Below are 25,983 nucleotides of genomic sequence, written 5' to 3'. Positions count from 1 at the left end.
AGGGTTTAATTTCTTTAAAACAGTTAAGAGTGTGGCTATATATCCTTCGCATAGGATAAAAATCCTTCCTTGTAAATATGGTGTTTTAAGTAGACACATAATTTCAAAATAGAAACTCGTTAGGTTTAAGGTTTCAAAGAAATTCTATTCAATATTTTAACCATATGCGCTCTATGTACCATAGCCACTATCATGGGTAATTGGGTTAAAATTCATTGATATTATTGCTCTTTCTGTCAATATGATAGTTAAAAGAATAAATGGATCTTAAAGCAAAGTAAATACGACCTGAATTGAAATAATGCACAGTTTTCTTAATTATTAAATTCTTTTGTAAAATGCTTACATGTTGTTCATTCGCTAATGGATAAAAAATGTGTAGCAAAATTACGTAATTTATCTTTTTCCATGAGATTAAACAGAAAAGCCATTAAAAAAGAAGAAATACATCCGATTAAACTAAATTTTTACGAAGAATCTATCTGATGTACGAAAATGTAATGAAAAGTTTTAAAGGTATCTACGTTACTTTTTTCTCTAATTTAACGAATCTATCGTTAAAAGATGCAATTAATAAAAGGCTGCATTTGATGAGAGGTTAGAGATTATACCCATCGGACACCGAGTTAAATACTTTTTCGCTCTTGTCATACGGCAACATTATAAAACCAAACCAGAATACTTAATAGAGATATCCAACACTTAAGAAAACGATGCATCATAAATGTACCTAAAAAGTACCTTTCCATACGTAAGGTTTCAGATATCCCCATTTTAATGCACCTATAATGAATGGAAAAATCCTTCATTAGGTGATATTTAAGCAAATTTAATGCTGATGACAGGCAATGTATTATGCAAATTAAGTAATGTGAGCATTGTAATAGCCATTGACTTCAAAAGCACCGATTTTCACTACGCTACGATTTTTTTCATACCTCCGTCCGTACAAAATTCATATAATAATATTCTTTAAATGAAATGAAATAAAAACTGAGGGAGGGAACTTTAAAAACAGAATGAAACTGAAATGGGCAAAGGAAGCAAACTAAAATAAAGACGACGAGAACGTGGTGAAGGGAATAATAAACATTTTACACCTATAATTTATTCGAATGGAATCATTGCTTCGCAATACGAAATAAAAAAATTGGGTCATAAAAAATTATGGAATGCGATTAGAGGGGAAAAAGGAAACGAATTGAAAAGAATTGGCTGCTTATCTCCACCGTTAATTAGCTGCGCGAAATTAAAAAAAGGAAGGAATAAAATATTTATACCTCCCTTCATTTTGAAACATGTTATTGCTCATTATTTTTTTATCGAATAGTGAAAAAATATTACTAAGTCATAGGCCATTTAAAAAAGATTCGTGGATTTGAAAACTATGGATTTTTATGTTGAAATGCACTGTCTCTATAATGATAACCTTCCCTTCTAAAACATTTTTAATCTCAAACTTGGCCCGAAATATAACGTTGAAAAATTAGCACAGCATATATTAGATATTGATGCCCAAAATATGTTTTATCAGAAGAGGCTACCGATAAATTAGCGCCATTTCTTAAGTTTAAAGAACATATTTCCGGTTCTCTGCAGAGCAAGTGGTCATTAGTGGGTAGGTAGCGGAGGTAGTGGCAACGTTGCAAAGTTAAATATGAAGAGCGACATTGCACCTGTCGACTGCTTGGTCTTAAAAAGTACTCGCAAGTTTTCAAATTCAATTCTTGAAGCATGATCTTAGACTACATTGCGCAAAATAGCAGCTGTGTAATTGCCTCCATGGTGGACATGTGTATCGCGGTGTTCGTAGCTATAGCACTTACTTATTGTCGTTGCTAACGTCTTTCATAAAATTACTGTGCACTCCTTATTCCCTCCGCTTTTATAGCGTTGTGGTGTTTTTCCCTCTCCCGTTCCTTCCGCACCTTTCCTCTCCCAGAGGCGTTGTCGGGTTCCTACCGCGGCGGCGCCTCTTTCCTTTCTCCTTCCTCTCCAACCCCTTCCCCGGGTGATCGAGCGTATAAGTCACTGGCTTGGCTCCCGGCCCCGGTGGGTTGTATCCTCGAAGAGCTCCCCTGAGCCCTCATCCGCTGTGCACTCCTTAATAAATTTACCTTTACAACTGATGACTTAACTCAAATTGACTTGCTTTTTTCTCTTTACTTGTGTCTTACGCTTCCACCAGAGAAAAGGAAAGAAATAAAGAGAGATACATACTAGAAAAACTAGAGATTTACCAGTTATGTGTTAAATTGGAACTAAGCATAAACAATGCATGGATACTCATTATTTTTATTCCATAAGTTTATAGTCCCAGAGAAGAGTTGTATGTGGTTACAACTAGGGATGGCATTGAGAGTAACCGGTTTTGCTTCTACCTAAGAAAATTGTCACCCCCCTAAGAGATTTTTCACGCCAAGTGTGTAAGAAAGATACGCGACTTTCCTGGTAGGGGAAACATGGTCAAAATTCAAGTAATCGTTGACGAATATGGAATACAGGATAAAAGAAAAGCAATGAACAAATTTTGAGCCTACAGTTAGAATGCATTCTATGTTATTGGTGGGTTATTTAATGCTTAACATCATGAACTAACAAAAATAATGTAAATAATAAATATATAATCGTCATCATCACTGTTCAACAATACTAAGATAGGTTTGATAGGTTTGACGCAGCTCTCCACTTAATTCTCCTGTCAGCTTATCTTTTTACACCTACGTAATTCCTCTCTTTCACGTCATTCTTTACCTTATCCATATATTTCGTTCGAGGTCTTTTTCTGTTCTCGCTATCTACTTCCCTCTTGACGATTGTCTTCGTCAGGCGATCATGTCTCAATATGTGGCCTGTAAGGATGTTCATCTTATGCATCCTTCTTTTTAAAGTTTTCATGAGGCTTTTCTTCTCTCCTACTCTTCTTAAAGACTTCCTCATTACTAACTCGGTCGATCCATTTGATCCTCATTATTCTTCTATAGCGCCACATTTCGAAGGCCGTCATCCTTGCTTTCTCCGCTGCTTTCATTATAACTTAATAAATATAATAACCTAGTTTTGAGCCTGAAGTCAGGCAGAGTAGTATGATGTGCAGTGTAATAAGTTAGCTTTGGAAGAAATTTGAAAATTTAATTCAGATCTTCACCATTATATGGGAGATAAAATTTTAAATTGTTTTAGTATTTTTGGCTGAATAAACATTATCCGCGAAACGAAATGATAAGTGCAAAGCACAGACGATACTGGCCAAATAATGCCTTCTAAAATTCATGGCATCTACCATTTAAACTATCTTGCTATGCGTATCTTTATAATAGTGACTTCAGTGTATTACAGTCAGTGAATTACGCCTTTCAAAATACGAGCGAAAGACGCAATCATATTCGAACTAACCAAATACGTTTTCAATACTATTCTAAGAAGTCAGCGAAGTAATTGGAAATAGCAATTACTGAGAATTTCCGAGGGCAAAATTATCCTTCCCCGAAGGGGATAAGATTCTCAGAAGCAGAGCAAAAGATTTGATTGTGATGAAAGCGATTAATATATCAATCGCTCGATCATTCAACTCGAAGGGTGGTTTTCGCAGGTGAGAGTAAATCTCGACCCAGAATAAACCAATGGCATTTGAATATAACAAATTAACATACATCAAAGCCGAAAAATATGGAAGATACATAAAAATAAGCAAACTCTGATATCAAATTTCATCTCAATCATTAATCAAACTATCAATTAGCTGCATATATTGGGCGCAGAGCATATTCTTATGAAAACAAAAAACTAAAAAATCATAGGGACGTATAAGTCGTCGGATTGGTATACTTAAGATAAGTACAGGTCTATTAGTATATGAAGAATTGAGAAGATGAAGGGGTCCCGTGATTTTTATTTCCAAAGAGAGTTAGGTACCAAAATCAGGTATAGAAAAGCAGCGAGATCGACTAGATATTTTGTAGTGCTTTTTATTTTCTAATAGATGTCAGTAGAAAATAGAAACTCACTCGTATCCATTGGCTACCATGCTTTAGTATATTTCTTCTTTCAATTTCTGTTCCTAACTCTGTCTGGAAAACAAAATCATTCATACCCCTTGGCTTCTCACCCTTCATATAATATAATGATGCTGTCAATGTATACTCTAAAATAGGGTAACAGTTAACACAGGAGAGCTCACACTTGTAAGATAAATAGACTCTATGTAATCTAATATAGGCTAATGGTAGATGCTCTAAGAAACCGGAAAGCCTGGGTAAAACGTAAGGACATCAGCCTTATTTATTTGAATATTTAGACAAAATATACCGACGATTGGTGAAGATAAAATGGAATTCACCATATTAGAGAATAGGAAAAAAGGAAAGCCTCGTAAAAATCTAATGCAGAAGACAGGGACAACTTAGTTGGCCACATTTTGAGGCATGATGGCCTGATGAAGACAATCGTTGAAGGACAGGTGGAAGGGAAAAAGGGCAAGGGATGGCCCCGAATGAGTTACGCAGGACATGTTTTAAAGGATGTAAAAGAGAAGAAATACGTCGCTATGAAAAGGTTAGCGAATAGGAGGGAGAAATGAAGAGCTGCGTCAAACCAACCATAGGATTGTTGACTAATGATGATGAAACATAGCAAAGAATGTTGTACAGTCTCTGAATAAATTAAAAGCAAAATATGAATTCAAATGCACCAGTTACTTATTTCCAGCAAACTTCAAAATTTTTCATATTCATTCAAACACTACTGAACGTCAAAATTTTCTATGGACACAGTACTGCATAACGTGTTCAATGCGGGATCGAGTTATAAAATGGCATCTCGTCTAACAACTCACCACCAACTCAGGAAAACGGGAAATGGACGACCCCTCCGATATCGTCGACCGTGGAAAACAGGGATAATGACCGCTTAGCAGATTCGCCATGATGGCATCCCACCGAAAGCAATCAATATTCATCCCCTCGCGGGATATGGCGAGAGCGCAAACGAGGAACCCTTCAAAGCTTCAGAGTGGAGATGGATGAAATCAGTCTGGAGACCCACGGAAGGTATAAATGCGATTCCATTTTTTCTCTCTCTGTTCCACGCCGTGGAGGTGGCTCAGAAATCATAGCTTCGGAGTCTTGCGTGGAAATCAGTTGGGCGGAACAAATGAGTAGGAAGGGACGTCAGAGATGTAAAAAATAGAAGACATCTCGCGACCTAGATCCGATTTCCGCACCCAAGCCTATTTGAAAAATAAAAGAGATTCCGCTGAATTTGCCTCGCTTGCTCTCTGTCAATACCCCCGAAAAACTTGGTGTTCAACCCCTTCTAGTTCTAGGTCTTTGCGTGAAGATGATCAAACAGTGGTATACATTTGAAAAACAATAAAATGTTCATTGCTTAATGCAATTTTGGGGCGTACTTGGTAGAAAAAATAGACGTTAGGGGATGATGGACAAGTCGTTGAATTATGCAGGAACATAGCTAAAGACTTGGGTAGACAGTGTGAAAAATAGAAGGTATCACCGAACGTAGATCAGATTCCCGCTACATCCGAGCCTATTCGAAAAATGAAAAAGATTCCACTGAATTTTTCTCGCTTGCCCAATGTCAATACCCCCGACAAATTTGGTGTCCAAACCATACAAGTTCTGGGTCTCTGCATACAGATGGTTGACTAAGGGACTCTATATGAAAGCAGTGATAAGTTCATTGTTTAGTGGAATTTTGGGTTGTAATTGGTAGAAAAAAATCATCATCAAAGAGTGAAATATAAGTTATTGAATAACGTATGAAAATAAAAAAAAGTTTTGAAAAGACAGCGTAAAAAAAAGTATATCACGGAACTAAATCCGATTTCCGCTGCAACCTAGCTTATTTGAAAAATAATAGAGATTAAGCTGAATTTGTCTCGCATGCTCTCAATCAATACCCTCGACAGAATTGGTGTCCAATCCGAACTAGTTCTAGATCTTCGCATTCCTACTTGACCGATTGAGTAGTAGCAATATGTGAGTGCAATAAAAAGTTCATTGTTTATTGTGTTTGCGGGACTTGATGGGTAGAAAACATGGACATCAGGGAATGCTGGATAAGCCAATGAATTGTGTAATAACAGGGCAAAAGTTAGGGATCGACAGTGTGAAAAATTAGAATATATCGTAGAACATAGATACGATTTCCGCAGTACCAAGTCTATTTAAAAAAGAATAAAACAACATCCACTGAATTTGTCTCGCTTGTTCTCTATCAATACCCCCGATAGTTATTTTTCCAAACCTAACTAACCTAACGTCTTTGCATGCAGATAACTGACGAGTTGTATTCATTTGAAAACCAATAAAAATTGATTCATTAATGCATTTTTTGTGACTTAAGTGATAGAAATATCGGCATCAGGTTGTGATGGATGTCATTTAATGTCAGGATGGATGGATGTTAAGTGTAAATATAGAAAAAGTGAAGGATAAACAGCGTGAAAATGTAGAAGACATTTCGGAGCCTAGATCCAAATTCCTTTTAACACAATTCGATTTGAAAATATGCTATTCTGATGAAATTGTCAACGTCCCCGTTGACATCATCAGAGCAGGGAAGCATTGGAAATGTGGTGCAACCGAAGAATGATGAAGATAAATGGATTGACCGTGTAAATAACGAGGAAGTGCTAAGAGGAGTGGGAGAAAAGAGAAGCCTCCCAAAAACCTTTAGTATACGACGGGACAACTGAATTGGCCACCTTTTGAGGCACGATGGCTTGATAAAGGCTATCGTTGAAGCACTAGTGGAAGGAAATGGAGAAGGAGATGGCCATTTCCGCGTTAAGATGGAAGTCATACGGCAAAAGGCTGGTATTGCATGGCGGGTGATCGAAAATATCCCATTGAAATTGCTCATGGAGCGGTTAGGCCAGTGTTTCCCAAACTTTTTCCAGCCACCGCCCCTTGGATCCATAAACCTAAACTTAACGCCTCCCTAACCGGTATCTTTAAAATAATGGTTAATGTCGCTCTCGTGGGGACCACCGACGGTCAGCCGCGCTAATGAGGGTCCAACCTCGACTTCGAGCCTAATCCGACCCTTTTCGGGGACCCGAGCTCGCGAGGGATGGACCCAAAACACCGGGAGGGCCCCCACCCATCTGAACCACGTGTAGTACATTTTGCATTTTACAATTCTTTTAGTGCTATCTACAATTTATTGGCTTTATCGTCTTCTTGATCACACCAGGAATACGGGCGTTTTTTGATCGTCTTTCTACGATGATTTTTAAGAATTTTATCCAATCAGCGATAAAAGTCCCCTTCTGACTTGGCAACGCTGCATCCAGCAACTTGGGGGTGGGGTAGGAAAGGCCTCTCGCTCCACGCTGAACAATGGCATTCTCAATTCTGGGAAGTTCTGCGAGCCATTTCTAGGGTGTTTGGCAGGGGTGATCAATAACCAGCATGCATTTGGACTCCAACATGCAACAAATTATACTACTATATGCTGTTAGAAATAATCCGTAGTATGTTGGCGACCGTAAGATATGGTTAACTTCGTCAGAAAAGACACTGCTTTTGAATTTGTCTAAAAGATTTAGCCTATTTTCCAATCATGAGGGTCCCAAACACTGGCAGCGTATTCCAAATGTGGTCTAACGAGGGAAAAGTAGCTAATTTCTCTCACTTTGTCGTCGCACTGTCCTAATATTCCTTTAATAAAACCCATTTTACGATTACCTTGACCGGTTATTTCTCGAATATGTTTATTCCACGATAGATCATTATTGAGTCTAACTGCTAGATATTTCAGGGATTCAACAGTCTCTACTTGGCTCCCCCAATAATATAGCTGCGTTGTAGGACGTTATTCTTCTTCAAGAAATTCATTACGACGCATTTTTTCCAAATTTAATTCTACATCTACATTTACATTATACCCTGCGAGCCACCTCGAGGGTGTTTGGCAGGGGGTGATCAATCACCAGCATGCAGCATGCATTTGGACTCCCACATGCACACCACACCGTCCAAAAAACGTCCCGTATGATAACAAACTATACTACTATATGCTGTTAGAAATAGAATATAGAATAGAAATTCAGAAACATGCATTAAGTTTTACATAGGTTAGTAGGCTACACTACAAGTCATGCAATCTATTTACGAGTTCTATTGCTGCCGTTATAATCTCTTATTGATCGTGGAAAAAATGACATTCGGAATCTGTCTGTTCTACAATCTATCTCTCTTATTTCATTTATATGATCTGATTTTCCGTAGTACGTTGGCGTCCGCAAGATATGGTTAACTTCGTCAGAAAAGACACTGCTCTTGAATTTATCTAAAAGGTTTATTCTATTTTTCAATCTACGGTCCGACAGGGATTCCCATCCGAGTTTATCTAAGAGGTCAGTTACACTAACAAGACTATCGTAACGACCTTTCACATACCTAACTTACACCATACTTCTAACTGCCAAGCATCGCACCACGCTTGGATAGCAGCAAGGTCATTCGTTAGTTCATCTATATATATATCTCTGCTGGGACGGATGATTTGTTACACGTCGTCTGAGGAAACATTTCCTCCAAATTTACTAATAAATTTATGCATATACTTCGATCTTCGCTCCCGTAAAGAATGAGTAACCCTGTTAAGCCTTGAGATTTTGCAGCTATAGGCAGCGATGAAGCACGGAGGAATTGCACTTCATTGCATGAAAAACAAAAGCATTCCATAGAACCTTCACCCTCATACGACGAAAAAATGCACAGAATAACACTTTCTAAGGGGTGCTAATATTACCCTAATGAGAGAAAAACCAGGAATAGTAAAGGACACAAATTAATGGGAAAAGGAATTAGAAAACATTGATTCATCACCAGCGCTGGATTGGCCATAACTTTGTGGAATTCCGTATTTTTTCCAATCCACATCTACATTGACATAATACCCTACGAGCCACCTCTAGGGTGTTTGGCAGGGGGTCATCAATCACCAGCATGAAGCATGCATTTGTACTCCCACATGCACACCACACCGTCCAAAAAACGTCCCGTATACTAACAAACTATACAACTATATGCTGTTAGAAATAATAATTGAATTAAGAAACATGCATTAAGTTTTACATAGGTTAGTAGGCTACACTACAAGTCATGCAATCTATTTACGAGTTCTATTACTGCCGTTATAATCTCTTATTGATCGTGGAAAAAAAGACATTCGGAATCTGTCTGTTCTGCAATCTATCTCTCTTATCTTATTTATATGATCTGATCTTCCGTAGTATGTTGGCGTCCGTTAGATATGGTTAACTTCGTCAGAAAAGACACTGCTTTTGAATTTGTCTAAAAGATTTAGCCTATTTTCCAATCATGAGGGTCCCAAACACTGGCAGCGTATTCCAAATGTGGTCTAACGAGGGAAAGTAGCTAATTTCTCTCACTTTGTCGTCGCACTTCCCTAGTATTCTTTTAACAAATGCCTGTGAATAGCCTATTCGACAAAAGCAAATCAGAATCAACACAGCTAGTAACTATAAGCATAAAACGTCAGTTGAATCATAATTTCAAAAGAAGTCAAGCGTCTGTGATTAGATGGCTGTTCCTTGCCTCCAATTTTACTATTTGCCTTACATAAGCAATTTTCCCTCCCTCCACTTTATCCCTCCCACTAGTAGGCTGCGCGCTAGGCTTAGATTGCTTGAGAAATTGAGAATGGATGTCTTTAAGAGCGACACAGAGAACATAATATTGGAGCCACACTATATTTCCAGGTCCGACAGAAGCGATAAATTAAGAGAGATGTTTTGCCGAACGGATAGATATGGGAATTCGTTTTTCACCCAAACCATTAAGGACTTTAATGTACGCTAGTCCACACTTCGTTAGAGCACTTATTTTTTTTAAAGCTGATGATGAATCAATGTTTTCTAATTCCTTTTCCCATTAATTTGTGTCCTTTACTATTCCTGATTTTTCTCTCATTAGAGTAATATTAGCACTCCTTAGAAAGTGTTATACTGTTCATTTTTTCGTCGTATGAGGGTTAAGGTTCTATGGAATGATCTTGTTTTTCATTCAAGGAAGTACAATTCCTCCGTGCTTCATCGCTGCCTATAGCTGCAAAATCTCAAGGCTTAACAGGGTTGCTCATTCTTTACGGGAGCGTAGATCGAAGTATATGCATAATTTTATTAGTAAATTTGGAGGAAATGTTTCCTCAGACGACGTGTAACAAATCATCCGTTCCAGCAGAGATATAGATGAACTAACGAATGACCTTGCTGCTATCCAAGTGTTGTGCGATGCTTGGCAGTTAGAATTACATTTGAAAAAAATGCGTCGTACCGTAAACAGGGACAGCTTTGCCAAGTGGGGCAACTTTGCCAGGTTTTGAAAAATATTATGTTTGGTGCCCTACTAAGTTTCCTAATTATCCGAGAGAGGGCCTATGTTTTCATCACTCAGACAAGATATTGAGTGATAGCCTTTCCACACACTTGTAGTCTTACAAGTTGTTTTCAGGTCTTTATTAGTGTTTTGTTTTTGTAGGGCCAAACTGAATATTTTTGGTAGTCTATTTAAGTGTCTCGCCCTTCCCATTTACTCAAATGTAAGTAAAAACTTCTGGTATCGTTCAATAGAGCATATAATTTACTTTCAGAATCGCTTTAAATGGTAAAATATTTGTTGTATTTAGATTTAATAATTTAACTTGGCAATGTTGCACCAGGAAACTTGGTGGAAATGGGACAACTTTGCCAACCGACAATATTGTTATTTCTCCACTACCAGTACACTTTTTCCTAAGGGTGCGTTTTTCATATTCGTTTTATAGGCCTTTCAAATGCCAAGACGCTTTAATACCAAGTTGGGAGGCCGAAGGTATCGAAATTATGATGACAGTACGCTGCCACTTGCTGTCTCCGCAGTGATTTGTAATGAATTGAGCAGTGGAAAAGCAGCCCAAAAGTGCAATATTCCGCATAGGACAATTGAAAGTAAGGTGAAGTGTCACCATACAAAGAATCCAGGGCGCCATACGGCATTGAGCAAGGGTAAGGAAGAAGAGATACTCGAACATGTGCTAGTTTGTGCTGACTGGGGAATGCCTTTTAATGCCATTGGTTGACGATTGATTCGTTTTGTGTTCTTACGCCATCGTCCAATCATTTATGTCAAACCCTTTGATTTTTCGGTCTTCGCTCCTTGTAAAAAACAAATGGAGAGCCATACTGACAGACCATAATTGTGGAACTTTAATAGTTATAAAACCATCGAAAAGAATGTATTTCCAACACTTTTGGCAAAAATTCTCAGTGCTTTGGTTGAAGAAAGTAAAATGAACTCAAACATGATATCAGGGTTCGAGAAATGTGACATCGTGCCACACAATCCCGGAGAAGTTTGGTCTTGAATTCCGGATGCATAGAAAACTGATCGTAATGACACTCCTACAAGAGTAAGTGATTCATTTTTGAACTGTCTTCAATCCTGTCGTCACAATCAAACAAAAGTTCGCCATAGAGAAGAAGACGGAAAATTAATGTGGCCCCTGGAGAAACCATGGACAAATCACACCTGGTCACTTCCAAGCACCTCCACACAAAATCTTGTTGGAGGGACTTGCCAAAAGGAGAAAAATTAGGGGAATGACAATAGCATTCCACGTTCAATGCATTGGGTATCTTGGAGTACCATTCTATATTTAAGAGTTTTCTAAATAAACATTATTTTTCCGTTGTTTTATTGAGGTTTCCGCTGGATATAACTCCGTTGGCAAAGTTGCCCCAGATCCATAGAATCTTTGCTAACTACATTTTCAATTTTTTTAACATATAAACTTTTACTTAAGTTGTCATTTTTGCACAAATTTTGAAAGTAGAGACCAAGAATAATGGCTTAAAATGGTTTTAAACCATTTCCGTACATGAACTTACAAGAATGCGGTTGAAAAAGAAAAAAAAAGTGGCAAAGTTGTCCCGGTTTACGGTAATGAATTTCTGGAAGAAGAATAACTTCCTACAACGTAGCTATATAATTCGGGGTACCCAATTAAAGGCAGTTGAATCCGTGAAATATCTAGGGGTTAGACTCAATAATGATCTATCGAGGAATAAACATATTCGAGAAATAACCGGTCAAGGTAATCGTAAAATGGGTTATGTTAAAGGAATATTAGGAAAGTGCGACGACAAAGTGAGAGAAATTAGCTACTTTTCCCTCGTTAGACCACATTTGGAATACGCTGCCAGTGTTTGGGACCCTCATGATTGGAAAATAGGCTAAATCTTTTAGACAAATTCAAAAGCAGTGTCTTTTCTGACGAAGTTAACCATATCTAACGGACGCCAACATACTACGGAAGATCAGATCATATAAATAAGATAAGAGAGATAGATTGCAGAACAGACAGATTCCGAATGTCTTTTTTTCCACGATCAATAAGAGATTATAACGGCAGTAATAGAACTCGTAAATAGATTGCATGACTTGTAGTGTAGCCTACTAACCTATGTAAAACTTAATGCATGTTTCTTAATTCAATTATTATTTCTAACAGCATATAGTTGTATAGTTTGTTAGTATACGGGACGTTTTTTGGACGGTGTGGTGTGCATGTGGGAGTACAAATGCATGCTTCATGCTGGTGATTGATGACCCCCTGCCAAACACCCTAGAGGTGGCTCGTAGGGTATTATGTCAATGTAGATGTGGATTGGAAAAAATACGGAATTCCACAAAGTTATGGCCAATCCAGCGCTGGTGATGAATCAATGTTTTCTAATTCCTTTTCCCATTAATTTGTGTCCTTTACTATTCCTGGTTTTTCTCTCATTAGGGTAATATTAGCACCCCTTAGAAAGTGTTATTCTGTGCATTTTTTCGTCGTATGAGGGTGAAGGTTCTATGGAATGCTTTTGTTTTTCATGCAATGAAGTGCAATTCCTCCGTGCTTCATCGCTGCCTATAGCTGCAAAATCTCAAGGCTTAACAGGGTTACTCATTCTTTACGGGAGCGAAGATCGAAGTATATGCATAAATTTATTAGTAAATTTGGAGGAAATGTTTCCTCAGACGACGTGTAACAAATCATCCGTCCCAGCAGAGATATATATATAGATGAACTAACGAATGACCTTGCTGCTATCCAAGCGTGGTGCGATGCTTGGCAGTTAGAAGTATGGTGTAAGTTAGGTATGTGAAAGGTCGTTACGATAGTCTTGTTAGTGTAACTGACCTCTTAGATAAACTCGGATGGGAATCCCTGTCGGACCGTAGATTGAAAAATAGAATAAACCTTTTAGATAAATTCAAGAGCAGTGTCTTTTCTGACGAAGTTAACCATATCTTGCGGACGCCAACGTACTACGGAAAATCAGATCATATAAATGAAATAAGAGAGATAGATTGTAGAACAGACAGATTCCGAATGTCATTTTTTCCACGATCAATAAGAGATTATAACGGCAGCAATAGAACTCGTAAATAGATTGCATGACTTGTAGTGTAGCCTACTAACCTATGTAAAACTTAATGCATGTTTCTGAATTTCTATTCTATATTCTATTTCTAACAGCATATAATAGTATAGTTTGTTATTATACGGGACGTTTCTTGGACGGTGTGGTGTGCATGTGGGAGTCCAAATGCATGCTGCATGCTGGTGATTGATCACCCCCTGCCAAACACCCTCGAGGTGGCTCGCAGGGTATAATGTAAATGTAGATGTAGAATTAAATTTGGAAAAAATGCGTCGTAATGAATTTCTTGAAGAAGAATAACGTCCTACAACGCAGCTATATTATTGGGGGAGCCAAGTAGAGACTGTTGAATCCCTGAAATATCTAGCAGTTAGACTCAATAATGATCTATCGTGGAATAAACATATTCGAGAAATAACCGGTCAAGGTAATCGTAAAATGGGTTTTATTAAAGGAATATTAGGACAGTGCGACGACAAAGTGAGAGAAATTAGCTACTTTTCCCTCGTTAGACCACATTTGGAATACGCTGCCAGTGTTTGGGACCCTCATGATTGGAAAATAGGCTAAATCTTTTAGACAAATTCAAAAGCAGTGTCTTTTCTGACGAAGTTAACCATATCTTACGGTCGCCAACATACTACGGATTATTTCTAACAGCATATAGTAGTATAATTTGTTGCATGTTGGAGTCCAAATGCATGCTGGTTATTGATCACCCCTGCCAAACACCCTAGAAATGGCTCGCAGAACTTCCCAGAATTGAGAATGCCATTGTTCAGCGTGGAGCGAGAGGCCTTTCCTACCCCACCCCCAAGTTGCTGGATGCAGCGTTGCCAAGTCAGAAGGGGACTTTTATCGCTGATTGGATAAAATTCTTAAAAATCATCGTAGAAAGACGATCAAAAAACGCCCGTATTCCTGGTGTGATCAAGAAGACGATAAAGCCAATAAATTGTAGATAGCACTAAAAGAATTGTAAAATGCAAAATGTACTACACGTGGTTCAGATGGGTGGGGGCCCTCCCGGTGTTTTGGGTCCATCCCTCGCGAGCTCGGGTCCCCGAAAAGGGTCGGATTAGGCTCGAAGTCGAGGTTGGACCCTCATTAGCGCGGCTGACCGTCGGTGGTCCCCACGAGAGCGACATTAACCAAAATAATAATTAGAATCATATACTAATTAACTAAATGAGGAACGTTGTTATAATTCAATTAAAAACAATGTCTAATTAAATGTATATTTAAAATCCAATGGATGCATAGTTTTTAAAATCATTTATGAAAATGATTTAATACACAATAAAAGGAGCTTAACTGAGAATATGCTTTTGACATAAAAATAAATAATTTTAAGAAAGCTTTTTTAGAAATTTATATGCCATTTTTAAAATTAAATTTAGCAGCTATATAGCATGAGAATTTTCAATTTATAGTAGTAGAATGACCAATGATGTTTTATTAAAATTATTTTCACTATTAAGTGACTTTTTAGTGGTCTTCTGGTCTAAAAAAACTTCATGGTCTAAAAATCATTTAAGAAGATTCTATTGCTAAAATTAATTACATATATCCATCAAATAAAATGTTAATGAGAAGGATGAGCTTGATGACATGATACAAGATGACAAGATACATGATAACCGCTAGGCTCCATCAGCGCTGAGATGACGGGCGTTGTCATGGATCAGAACACTTCTAGAAGTCAGCAAGTCTCTTTTTTGTTTTGAATGTGAATCGACGTAATGCTTCACAGCGTTTCACATTCTAGCATCAGTGCATTAAAAAAATCTCTTTTGTCGGTATAATAGTCAAGACGTGTCAATGCTGAAACCATTGGGCGCGTTTTCTGGCTGTCGCTTCTCAGTGCACACTTGGCGGGAGAATCAATCGAGTCTGTGTAGTTGATGATATTGCTACTAACAACTTACGGTCAAAAATGACTTGAGCGTGTGGTGCGGAGAATGCGCAGTTGCCCAATCTGCGCGGTACCCACCTGTCACTTGTATATTGTTTCTGCTGAGCGATCGGAGGTTGAAAAATAACTCTCGTAGGTGGATAAAAGGGAATGATTTGGTATGAAACTTTATAATCGTTTCTCTCCCAAGTGAAACTCTTTCAAGCAATTTGATCAACCCCGTTTAACCTCCTAATTTGATCCCCTCCGTTTGGGTTAATTTCATGTTATTCGACTCTTTTCCTGTAATTTTAGGTGGGAAATGTTTTGAAATGATACAGACTAGAATGAGGGATGAAAAAATCCATAAATCGCAATTCCTTTTTACAATACCGCAAGACCATCACAAATTAATACAACATGAAAAACAGAATTTATGAGGATTTTTAAACGTCAATATGCCATGTAAATGTTAAAATGAAACATACTATCATTTAATGTTTCTAAGAAATTTGTTTGACCGGATGATGCTTGAATACACATTTGCGATGCAAATAACACATATTCAGAGAGATAAATATTCCACAGACATTTTCACTAGAATGCAGAAAAGTACAGCAGTACTAATGTATCACCTATCTTGCAGATGCATTGAAATCGGCAGTTTCATCGCAAACTCATCTCTAGGTGTTGAAATGGAAAACACATTAAGAAAATATGACGCTTCTGTAATGTTTACACATGATAGTTTCATCAATATTTGCTGCTAGGGGAAATTAAAAACAAGGTGTTTGAAACAAGGATGTATGAAAATATCATTCCCTTGCATCGAATTTTTAATTAAATATGTTTTTAAAAATATTTACCATAAAATTGCAGTATACTCTACCAATAATTTTCAAGATATTAGACCTTGATTTAGAAATTTTAGACCTTGTGGTTGCAATTTATAATAGCATTTAGTTTCCTAATATTTTTCACCGGATAAAGTGATGCAGCAGATTATATTCCCCAAAGTGGACAGTAGATAAAATAAACTCAATATCCGTCTACACCATTGTATAACCTAGGAAATGGGGTAATGCGCATTTATTATGATTTTTAGTGATGTAAAAACAAATACTAATAAATGAAATTCCATTAACTAATCCAAGCTTATTATGATGCATAGAAGAACATAAAACCAATGGATAACTTTAGGTACCTACTCATTGTTTTTTTTTGGGTAAATCGCCATGAAGTAATGTGTCAACGAAATGACGATACTTGAAATAAATCGAAGTTTGTACGTAATAAGCTAATAATTCAATGAATTATACTGACTTGGCATGACTATGGCTATCCAGAAAAAAATACCGTGAGTATACATGGTCGTTAAAACACTCAAATCATCAACAGTAATGCTGTTTTGGCACAATGAGAGTAAACTCCAATCCCGTATAAACACAATCATCGAGGAATATATAAGAAATCCAAGAGATAGCTAGACCGTAATTAATGCGTGAGACGTTACCTGCCGAAGTAAATTAACTTTCTTGTTTTCATTTTCCTGTTATAAAGCAAATAATAGTAATATAAGATAGCCTTCGAATAATTTTACACTGTAATAATTTATCATGATTCCCATTTTATCAAATCACCATTCTCAGGTTACTGAGAGTATTATTCTAAAAAAAGGTGTAATGTGTTTATTTTCTTCACCCAAACAAGCTCTTGTCCTCATACATTTCATTTGGAATCGAAATTCATTTTTTTTCTCAGCTGTTTTAACCAGAATCCCCTATTCTTGATCCTTTTTTCGGCATAGGTACCATGATGCTTTAGATCCTTTATTTTCTGCTTCTTGGAAACCATCATTTTAAATGGACGAACTTTTAGTCCTTTGATGCGTCTCATTGTGCAGATTTTGTATCTTTTTCCTTCAGTAGTTATTTTCATTCATCCACTCCCACTTTTGACTCAAAACATTCATATTTTCACCAATTGACATTATGCCAAGAAAAAACCAAAAAGGCTTGAAACCCAGGTTATAAATCTTCTTGGAACTTATTTAATCACCAGAATGTCATATTACCAATAACCCAAAAGTATATTCCAATATGAGATAAAGAAAATTAATGTTTACAATCGGCGAGGATTATATTTCCTTTGAGGTATTGCTCTCCAATTTTCACTGATTATCTGACAATTACAATAATGAATGAACTTATGGAGCATAAACTGGGACCAAATGATTGAAATAATTCAACTTGCAATAAACAATTGCATTAAAAATACTATTTCGGTAGAGGAGGATTTTCATGAATGCCAGGAAATAACTTATGCATTCCTATGACTGCCAAAAGTAACTTAAAAATTGGAACATTTGATTGAATAAGGGAACAAATAATCAATGACGGGTACCTAAAAAGCGAGGGTATCAAAACAAAAAGTTTTAATTCCTCAGAATGCAAGTGGTGTTAGATACCCAAATAGTGAAAAACACCCTACATGCATTCCTAAGAGAAAACATAAACAACCACCAGGAAATCCTTCAATCTGTGATTAGAACCACTATTTCTTAAGAAATAGTCATACAGAGTGAGATTAAGATTCTATAAGTTTAACATAATTAACAGCCTCCGGCGAAACTTTGTAGAAATATTTGATCTCCATGAGGATAAATTATGAATGGTAAACTTCCACACAATTTTATTTTAATACCGACCCGGTATCGACACTACGTGTCATTATCAAACTACCGTTGACAATGACACTACGCGTTGATCAAAAAAATGATTCAGTTTGCTACATATATTTTCTCAAAAAATTGTATTCCAAAATGTGTCCCAGCCCTCCCTACTCTCCCCTACGCTTAATTTTTTATTCACTGCCTATTCGCGGCCCGCGAGTTGCCGGACCGGTGTTCCACATTTCGAACCCTCTCTACCACCGCTAAACTTCCCTCAAACTCAATACGCTTCCCTTTCTCTGAATCACCCCCTCTCCGCTGCTACCATGTAATGCGTCTATTGCCACCCGCAGCGGCGCTGAGCGCTCAAAACCGCCGGCAAACATCTGTCGCCGATCCCACAGCCACGCCCAACCCCACTTCGGAATTCGACCTACGCGCCACCTCGTACCACCAACGCAAACTACCATTATCTCCCTCAACGCCAAGGCGCTTTCGACACCGCGTCAACCTCGCGTGTTAATTTCGCTCCGTTGATTTTTTTGAAGCGCAGAAAATTTACTCAAAGGTAGCTTCAATCGATTGTTAAATTCTTACAACGGTTGAAATGAAAGTGAAAACTTTATATTTTCAAAACTATTCAAACGGTTAAACCTCCCAGTTCCACGGGCGAATACATTTATTTTTCTTTCTCTGCCGAAAAGGTGCACGAGCCGGAATATCGGCTTCTTCTAAGTAGTCAACCCTTTGGTTAGTTTGCAGTAAGCCTTCCATTGCTGTCTGTCTTCCACCAGCCTTTTCAGCTCCAGGTAATTGTAGCAGACTTTGTCTTTCATTGCTTGCGTAATGTAATTAGGCCTCAGTCTTCCTCTGCTCTTCTTTCCTTCCACGGTGCCTTCCAAAGTTGTCTTTACAAATCCATCATATCTTAGTAAATGACCAAACCACTTATTTCTTCTTGGAGTTCAAATATTCCACAAGTCTGCTTTCACTCTCAGTCTTCCCAGTATTTCCTTATTAGTAACCTGGTGTACCCATGAAACTTTTAACATTCTACGGTAGCACCATAGCTCAAAAGCATCAAGTCTTTTTTTCTCTGCTACTCCTGTTGTCCACGTTTCACTGCCATAAAGCATTTTGCTCCATACAAAAGTTTTAAGTTGATTCATCTTAATCTATATTTATATGGGCTTAGAAGTAGCTCATTGCTCCAATTAATAATTACACAGGAAATAAATTCTCGAATTAAATAATTAAGTTCGATTATTAATTAACAGTTACGAATAAAATTTTTAGAGTAAAGTTATTTATAACCATATTGATATTGCAAAAAAATAAATTTAATTTAAACGCATACTTTGTCAATACTCGGCAGTGCCACTTCAAGTACTGTGGCTCTAAGAGGATTGATATAGGTTTACTTGAAGCATATTGCAAGTAATCCCGGCCAGTTTCACCTCCAAAACTTGTTTCTTTTATTTGCATCATAGGAAACAAATTCAATTAAAATTTTAATAGCAATTTTATTGCACATTTGCCAACAATGTTCAAGCACCTCACTAAAGATTCCGATCAAATTATAATTAAACCAGCAGACGTGCACCTGGTGTAAAATTCGAAAATATTACGAGAGATGACTGGGGCAATGTGCGTATTGATAAAATTTAATATATTTTCTATTAATTTAATTTAAAATTCTCTTGAAGTATTATGGAACCAAGTTCTTGTGCAGAATATTATAATAGTGAGTCAGCAGTATAGGCATTAAAATCCCAGAAGTAACTATGGATCTATTTCTATTATGGATCCAGAGGAAGCCAGTCTTGGCATAAACCGGTAAGCGAAAAAGGTATGAATTAACATTTATTTCTTTGGTACTATGAAAGTACTCATTTTCATTAATTGTATTGCCATTATTTGCAATGCTGGAACTTTTTAAAAGTGTATAAAGAACGAGTTTAGTGGAATACTTCAGGCCTCAAAACCCCTCTTCTGCTTAAAATCCGTTCCCTTCCAAAGATCCACAAATATTTCGCACCCCTTCCACGCCGATCGTTCACCAAATCCGAAATCATCCATCTATAGGGTAGATGGGAGGGGAATCTTTTTCTGCGGACGAATGGTCCCTTATTTATCATCCCATCGCCCATTTAAAAAAGATCCGATCCCTTAGATTTACTTTCATCGGATATATATTTTTCCTTTTTTAAAGTCCTTTTTCATCGACGAGTTTTAGATCTATCTCCCCCACCAAAAAACCTCTCAAATAAAGCTCCCTCTTTGATTTTCATCCCAGAGCAATTTTCCGGCGCGTGTGTAATCCCGAATTTTGTGGATTTTGCCCTTATTTCCAAGGCTGTCTCGCAGTCAATTTTTGCCTTTTCTTTCTTTATCCATACAACGCTTCACGACGCGGAAACTCGGAACGCTGAGGAAGGAGGACAAGATGAGAGTAAAAATTTCGGAAATATGGGAGTAGAAGAGAATGGAGAAGGTAAAGTGGAGGGGGAGGTGGAGCACTAAAGATGTGCTAGACATCTACATAATACCCCGCTAGCCGCCTAAAAGGCGTTTGGAAGGGGGTGTTAGGACACCAGCCGTTTACACAAAAATAAAGTGCTCTAAGTTAGGAATAGCATTTATTAAAGTCCTTTATGGTTCGGGGGAAAAACGAATTCCCATATCTATCCGTTCAGCAAAACATTTCCCTTAATTTATCGCTTCCATCGGACCTGGAAATATAGTGTGGCTCTAACATTATGTTCTCTGTGTCACTCTTGAAGATATCCATACTCAATTTTTCAAGCAATCTAAGCCTAAAAGAAGAAGCGAAATTATCTATGTGAGATACGAAGGAGACAGAGGGCTTTATGGAGCGAAAAATAACAGGGTGTTAGCCTTTAAAAAATTTGCTATAGAGAAGGATGTTGCTTAATCAGATAGAAAAGGAATAGAATAATATTAATAGGTAAAATGTAAGGGAGTTGGCCTTATAATGAATTGAAGATGGGAATCGATTAGTCAGAAAGAGGCAGGCCAGGGTAGGCTGCAAAATTCTCCAGATGAAGTTACCTTCACCGGTAAAATACTTTGAAAAGGTCACATTCTCTATTTATTGGAACATTTTTCATTGTAAAACATAGCGAAAAAATATAAAAATATAGCGTTAAGGGATGTTAAGAGTAAAATATTTACTGTATGAGAACATTTAATTGAAATGTTCCTACAGAAAAATGTATGCTCCAAGGAAAACTTCTCAGAAGGCAATATTCTCTCAGAAACTAGTATCCTCCAAAGAAACATATATACTCAAACTAGTTAGGTTTCAAGTAAAAAGCTATTGCTTGAACACCTTAAATTGAAAATTCTTATGGAGGCAAGTGAGGTGTGACGTCGCAGCGATCTTTTATAGTCAACAACGTTAATAACGCTGAAAAAATGAATGTTAACTTCTCAGTTACTATTAATAATTGAAGATAATATGTAATTTGTCAGAATGCTAAACCTGCGAGATATTTATACATCCTATATGACTTGATCTGTGACATGATAACTATTCCTCAGGCTAGAAATAATATGCTTAAGAAATACCTACTGTGTAAGCCTTTGTATCGCAATTTATGCTAATGCTTGTGCACCACGCTTATGGCACTGGATCTTCAAGAAGCAATGAGTGTAACTTTGAAATTAAACTGTTCATGAGATGAAGGTTTATGATACAGATTGATGATACACACATGTCAGTGATGGCTACTTTTTGAAAAGCGCCGAAATAGCTAAACGTTTACATAAACATAAAAAATAATTGGAATTCAGAAAATCATACCTTTTGAAATTATATAACTCATCAACATCAACCGCAGAGGTACCAATTTCAATGCTGTGAATTTATGATATCTTGTACATGATAATAATATAAGGCAAAAAAATCGACATCTATCTCCATTTTCAATTATTTTTAGTTAAATTTGACAAAAAAATGAATTCAATGATGCTTTTTAGGACAAAAATGCAGCTTGAAAATAATCGTGTCCGAGTAGGGGAGACCGGGGCACGTTGGCCATTGGGGCAGGTTTGCATAGTCGAGCTAATTCATACAATAGACACTGAATCGTGCTGGGAATCTATCAGAATGTTGGTAGCACACTTCCCCTTTCTTCACAATACCATTATGACTGGCGGAGCAGTTTTTGACAAGTTTTGTGATTAATTGTATTTTCGCCTGTTTCTGTAAAATTCTACTGCCAGGTTAAATGTGTGTTATGAAAGTTATGTTCAATTTGGGCGCATTAGGTGAGTGCTATAATTAAAGGTCATAGTTTAAGAATAATTTCTGTGTGGCATACATTCAAAATTGCTGCAGTGAGATTTGTAACGAATAGAATTTGTTGTAAACATGGCGATGGGGCAGGTTTGCCCAACGACGACGGGGCACGTTGGCCACCCGGCCCAGGGCATGTTGGCCCGGGTGGCCAACGAGCCCCGTCCTATGCATTCCTTCGTCAAAAATGGCCTAATTTTTAAAAACTGTCACTACCATCATCAAATGAGCTGTCATTCAGGTTTAAATGACTTAATATTGTTTCAAATCGGTTACAATGCATGCTTGCCAAAAAGAGTGGGGATGTACCTCTAGTTAAGTTTTGTTACCTCTTTGGACCAACACATACGTTTATTAGGATATTTATCGTAGCATGACATTAGCATTAAATGTCATATTGCCTGACGTTAGCATGTCATACTTTCCTCATTCTCCAAAGCTATATTTAAATTTTTCTGGTTAGCGTATATGTTACTGTTTATGCAAGTGTGCTTAAGCAGTTCTTTCGAGAATTCTTTGTTATCCAGATTCAGACGGACTGTTCCACAATTTATCAATAATTTCATAAAGTTAAATATGCATCAATAACTAATATTTAAAAATAGAAAAAATCAAGCCAACGTGCCCCGGCTGCTTGAAATATTGTTGCAAATCTGAGCCTCCCCATTAATTTCAGCTGGAAAATATTCTTAAATTATTATAATTGCTTATATTCAATTAAAATGAAGACCCCGACTGCTTCATTAGCTATTTCTTGAAGATAAATTAGAAAAAATTCACGTTGATATTAAGTGGTGATTGACCAATTATGTATACTAAACAACAGTTCTGAAATGGAAAAATATAGCGGCAATAAAAGTAGTTAGATGAGCAGTGACACAAAATTCCGTAAGTTAGCGAATATATGCACATCGCTAATGCCATAACCAGTAAAATGACATGTGCATTTTTGCTCATCTGCGTTCAACAAATAGTGATGCACAGGAGCGCACTGCTATCTTGAGTAGGAAGAAGAAATGCACATCACCAAGAAACATTTTTTTTTTACTTTTGCCATCAGCGGAATGAAATCCAAAGTGTAGTTCACTGTAATTACTCGCAGAGCTATTAAAAAGACAATATACCCATTCCTCTTCTGGGTCCTTAAGTCAAGAGCTGTCAACGTCCATTAGCAGGGATTATTCCAACTTTCAGGCTTCTAGTTAATTACTATTTCCTTTCCGCCTCTATTCAGCCGTGAACCTCCATGGGTGAGTGAGTTATACAAGCCATTCAAAGTTCTTATAATGCATCTGTTAGCTAGATGAAAGCAATAACAATAGTGCATCGTATAAATGTGCAATGTTGAAGTCATTTATCCTTCAAGCTGCAGGTTTAACAACAGCCGTCAACGGGAAGAAAATACAAGACGTAGAAATACGAAATGTGAATTAAATGCTGCGTTGAAAGCGTTGCATTTAATGCATGAATAGTTAAATTGATAAAATATAACTTAATAATGGTGATAATTATTAAGTCATTAAAACAAAAGCTTGCACCCTTTTCCATACTAAAACCAAATACTACGCAAATGATCATCATAAAATAGCTGGCTTGAAAAACAGAATATGCATAGTTTACATAAAACGTTTCAAATACGTTTGAATACCACACATCCAAATATATCTGAAGTATCGTAGCCTAAACTAGTTTTGTTTAATTATAGTACGTAAAATCATGGAATTACACTCAAGAAACTGTAAGCGTATACCAGGTGCCAATGATGCGAGAACGAAGAGTTGCAATAGTTGCTTAACTGACTCCCTCAAAATGAAGCCGTATTCTCTTCATAGTAAAAAATAAAATGGAAACCCATTTTAAAGTTTATTCAATTAGTGACACAACCGTGTCATTGGTAAGATAAGTATAGATCCTACCATAAACGGAGCCATAGTGGTTTTTTATCCGGAGAATATAGGTATCAAGCTCATTTTTCTGTGACAGCTCGCACTACGAGCATTAATTCAGAGATATTCGAACTATTCACCCAGGGTTTACGCCCAGAATCCTATGATGATCATATGACTACTTTAACCATTGGCGCTACCCTATTGTATATTATTAACGTATTTATTAGAAATCGAATTTTTTAATGCAAGCATTGCTATTAACTTTTCGGATAAAATACCCATTTAAAGAAGTGCATATTTTAATTAATGTATATCTGATTCGTCCGCATTTTTTAAGGTTGGTCACTTTTTTAATGCATGGAAGATTCACTGAAATATATATTTAATGAATACTTAAAATAAAAAAAAACAATCAAATAGTCTGCCATAAGTGAATATATACTCAGAAATACAACTTAAAGGTAAAAAAATATAATAAATCACTTGACGCTGACACAGCGGTGGCGCCGATATGAAATGCTGGCCGAGGTCACGAGGAAAACGTTTCTACCTAGGCCGGGAGTGGATCCACGGGCCCTCTGCTTTCCGGGCGGGTTCTGAGACCAATATGCATGCATTTCCTCTCCAAACACGCACCTCAGCTCGCCTTAAAGCTCATCACCGCCAATGCTCTCCCGAGGATGGGCAAAGACGCGCGTCACTCAGCGCCCGGCTCTTAATCAAATGAATCCGTAACGTCTTCTTTTCACATCGCCCAAGCGTCGTGAAGCGACGGAGTACTCTACTCTCGACGTTTCCAACACTACTCTACCCTTTCAACGCGACACTCTATATTATTACGGCGGAGAAGGTGTACGTACTGCTCCTCGTCTGCATTTATATCTTCCTCTCCTTGAAATCGTCATTGTACTTCTCCCTTCCTGTAATCCGCGCCTCAGAGATGCGTCTAGGAGGCTTGCCTGAGCATGGAATTACATGAAAAATCCATGACGATATCGATATATGCTTTTCTAAGGGTACGTAAACTTATACTTTTCTAATTGGAATGCGTCGACTGTCATGCACAAAAATACGCTTTGGTGAAATCAGTTATAAAAAGAATTACAAAAAGAACTCTTAATTCATCGACAGCAACACATCAAGCAATCAAAATTCTTGGAACCTTAAAAAAAATATCCACCAATTGCAGAATAGTGCCATAATATATTACAACCATTTCCTTCAAATCCCAAAAAATGTACCACGGATTATGGAATAAGGTATGCTTAGCAGTTAATGACATGTCACCTAATCGTTTTCTAATGTTCTCGACGTAAGTCATAATAGTTTATTAAATACGATAGGCTTAAATGATCACATATTCCATTTCGTCAATCCCGCGTCGTAGAATCATCGGAATTAGGGTAAATCTTCACTTCGACTATAAGGACTTTTAAATATCACAAACGGAAGGATGACAGAGTGCACGAAATTTGGTGTATCAAAATATTTTTTACCTACATGTAACCTTTCAGAATATGAGTTGCGGGTGCTGGTATATTTGATGACTCACGCAACCTTAAAGGAGATTCTTGAGTCAAAAAAATGGTTATCAGAACTTATGCCCTCTCTGGAAACAATGGAATAAATACTTTATGTACGCCTTAAATGATATACTAATGAACTCCATGCATGGTGCTGATTTATTCAAGGCAGCCACTAATTCCATCACGGAAACTATCGGAATTCAATCAATTGATCCCTGCT

Source organism: Ischnura elegans, chromosome 12 (genome assembly GCF_921293095.1).
Source record: "Ischnura elegans chromosome 12, ioIscEleg1.1, whole genome shotgun sequence".
Classification (NCBI taxonomy): Eukaryota; Metazoa; Arthropoda; class Insecta; order Odonata; family Coenagrionidae; genus Ischnura; species Ischnura elegans.
This window is presented reverse-complemented; position numbering follows the sequence as displayed.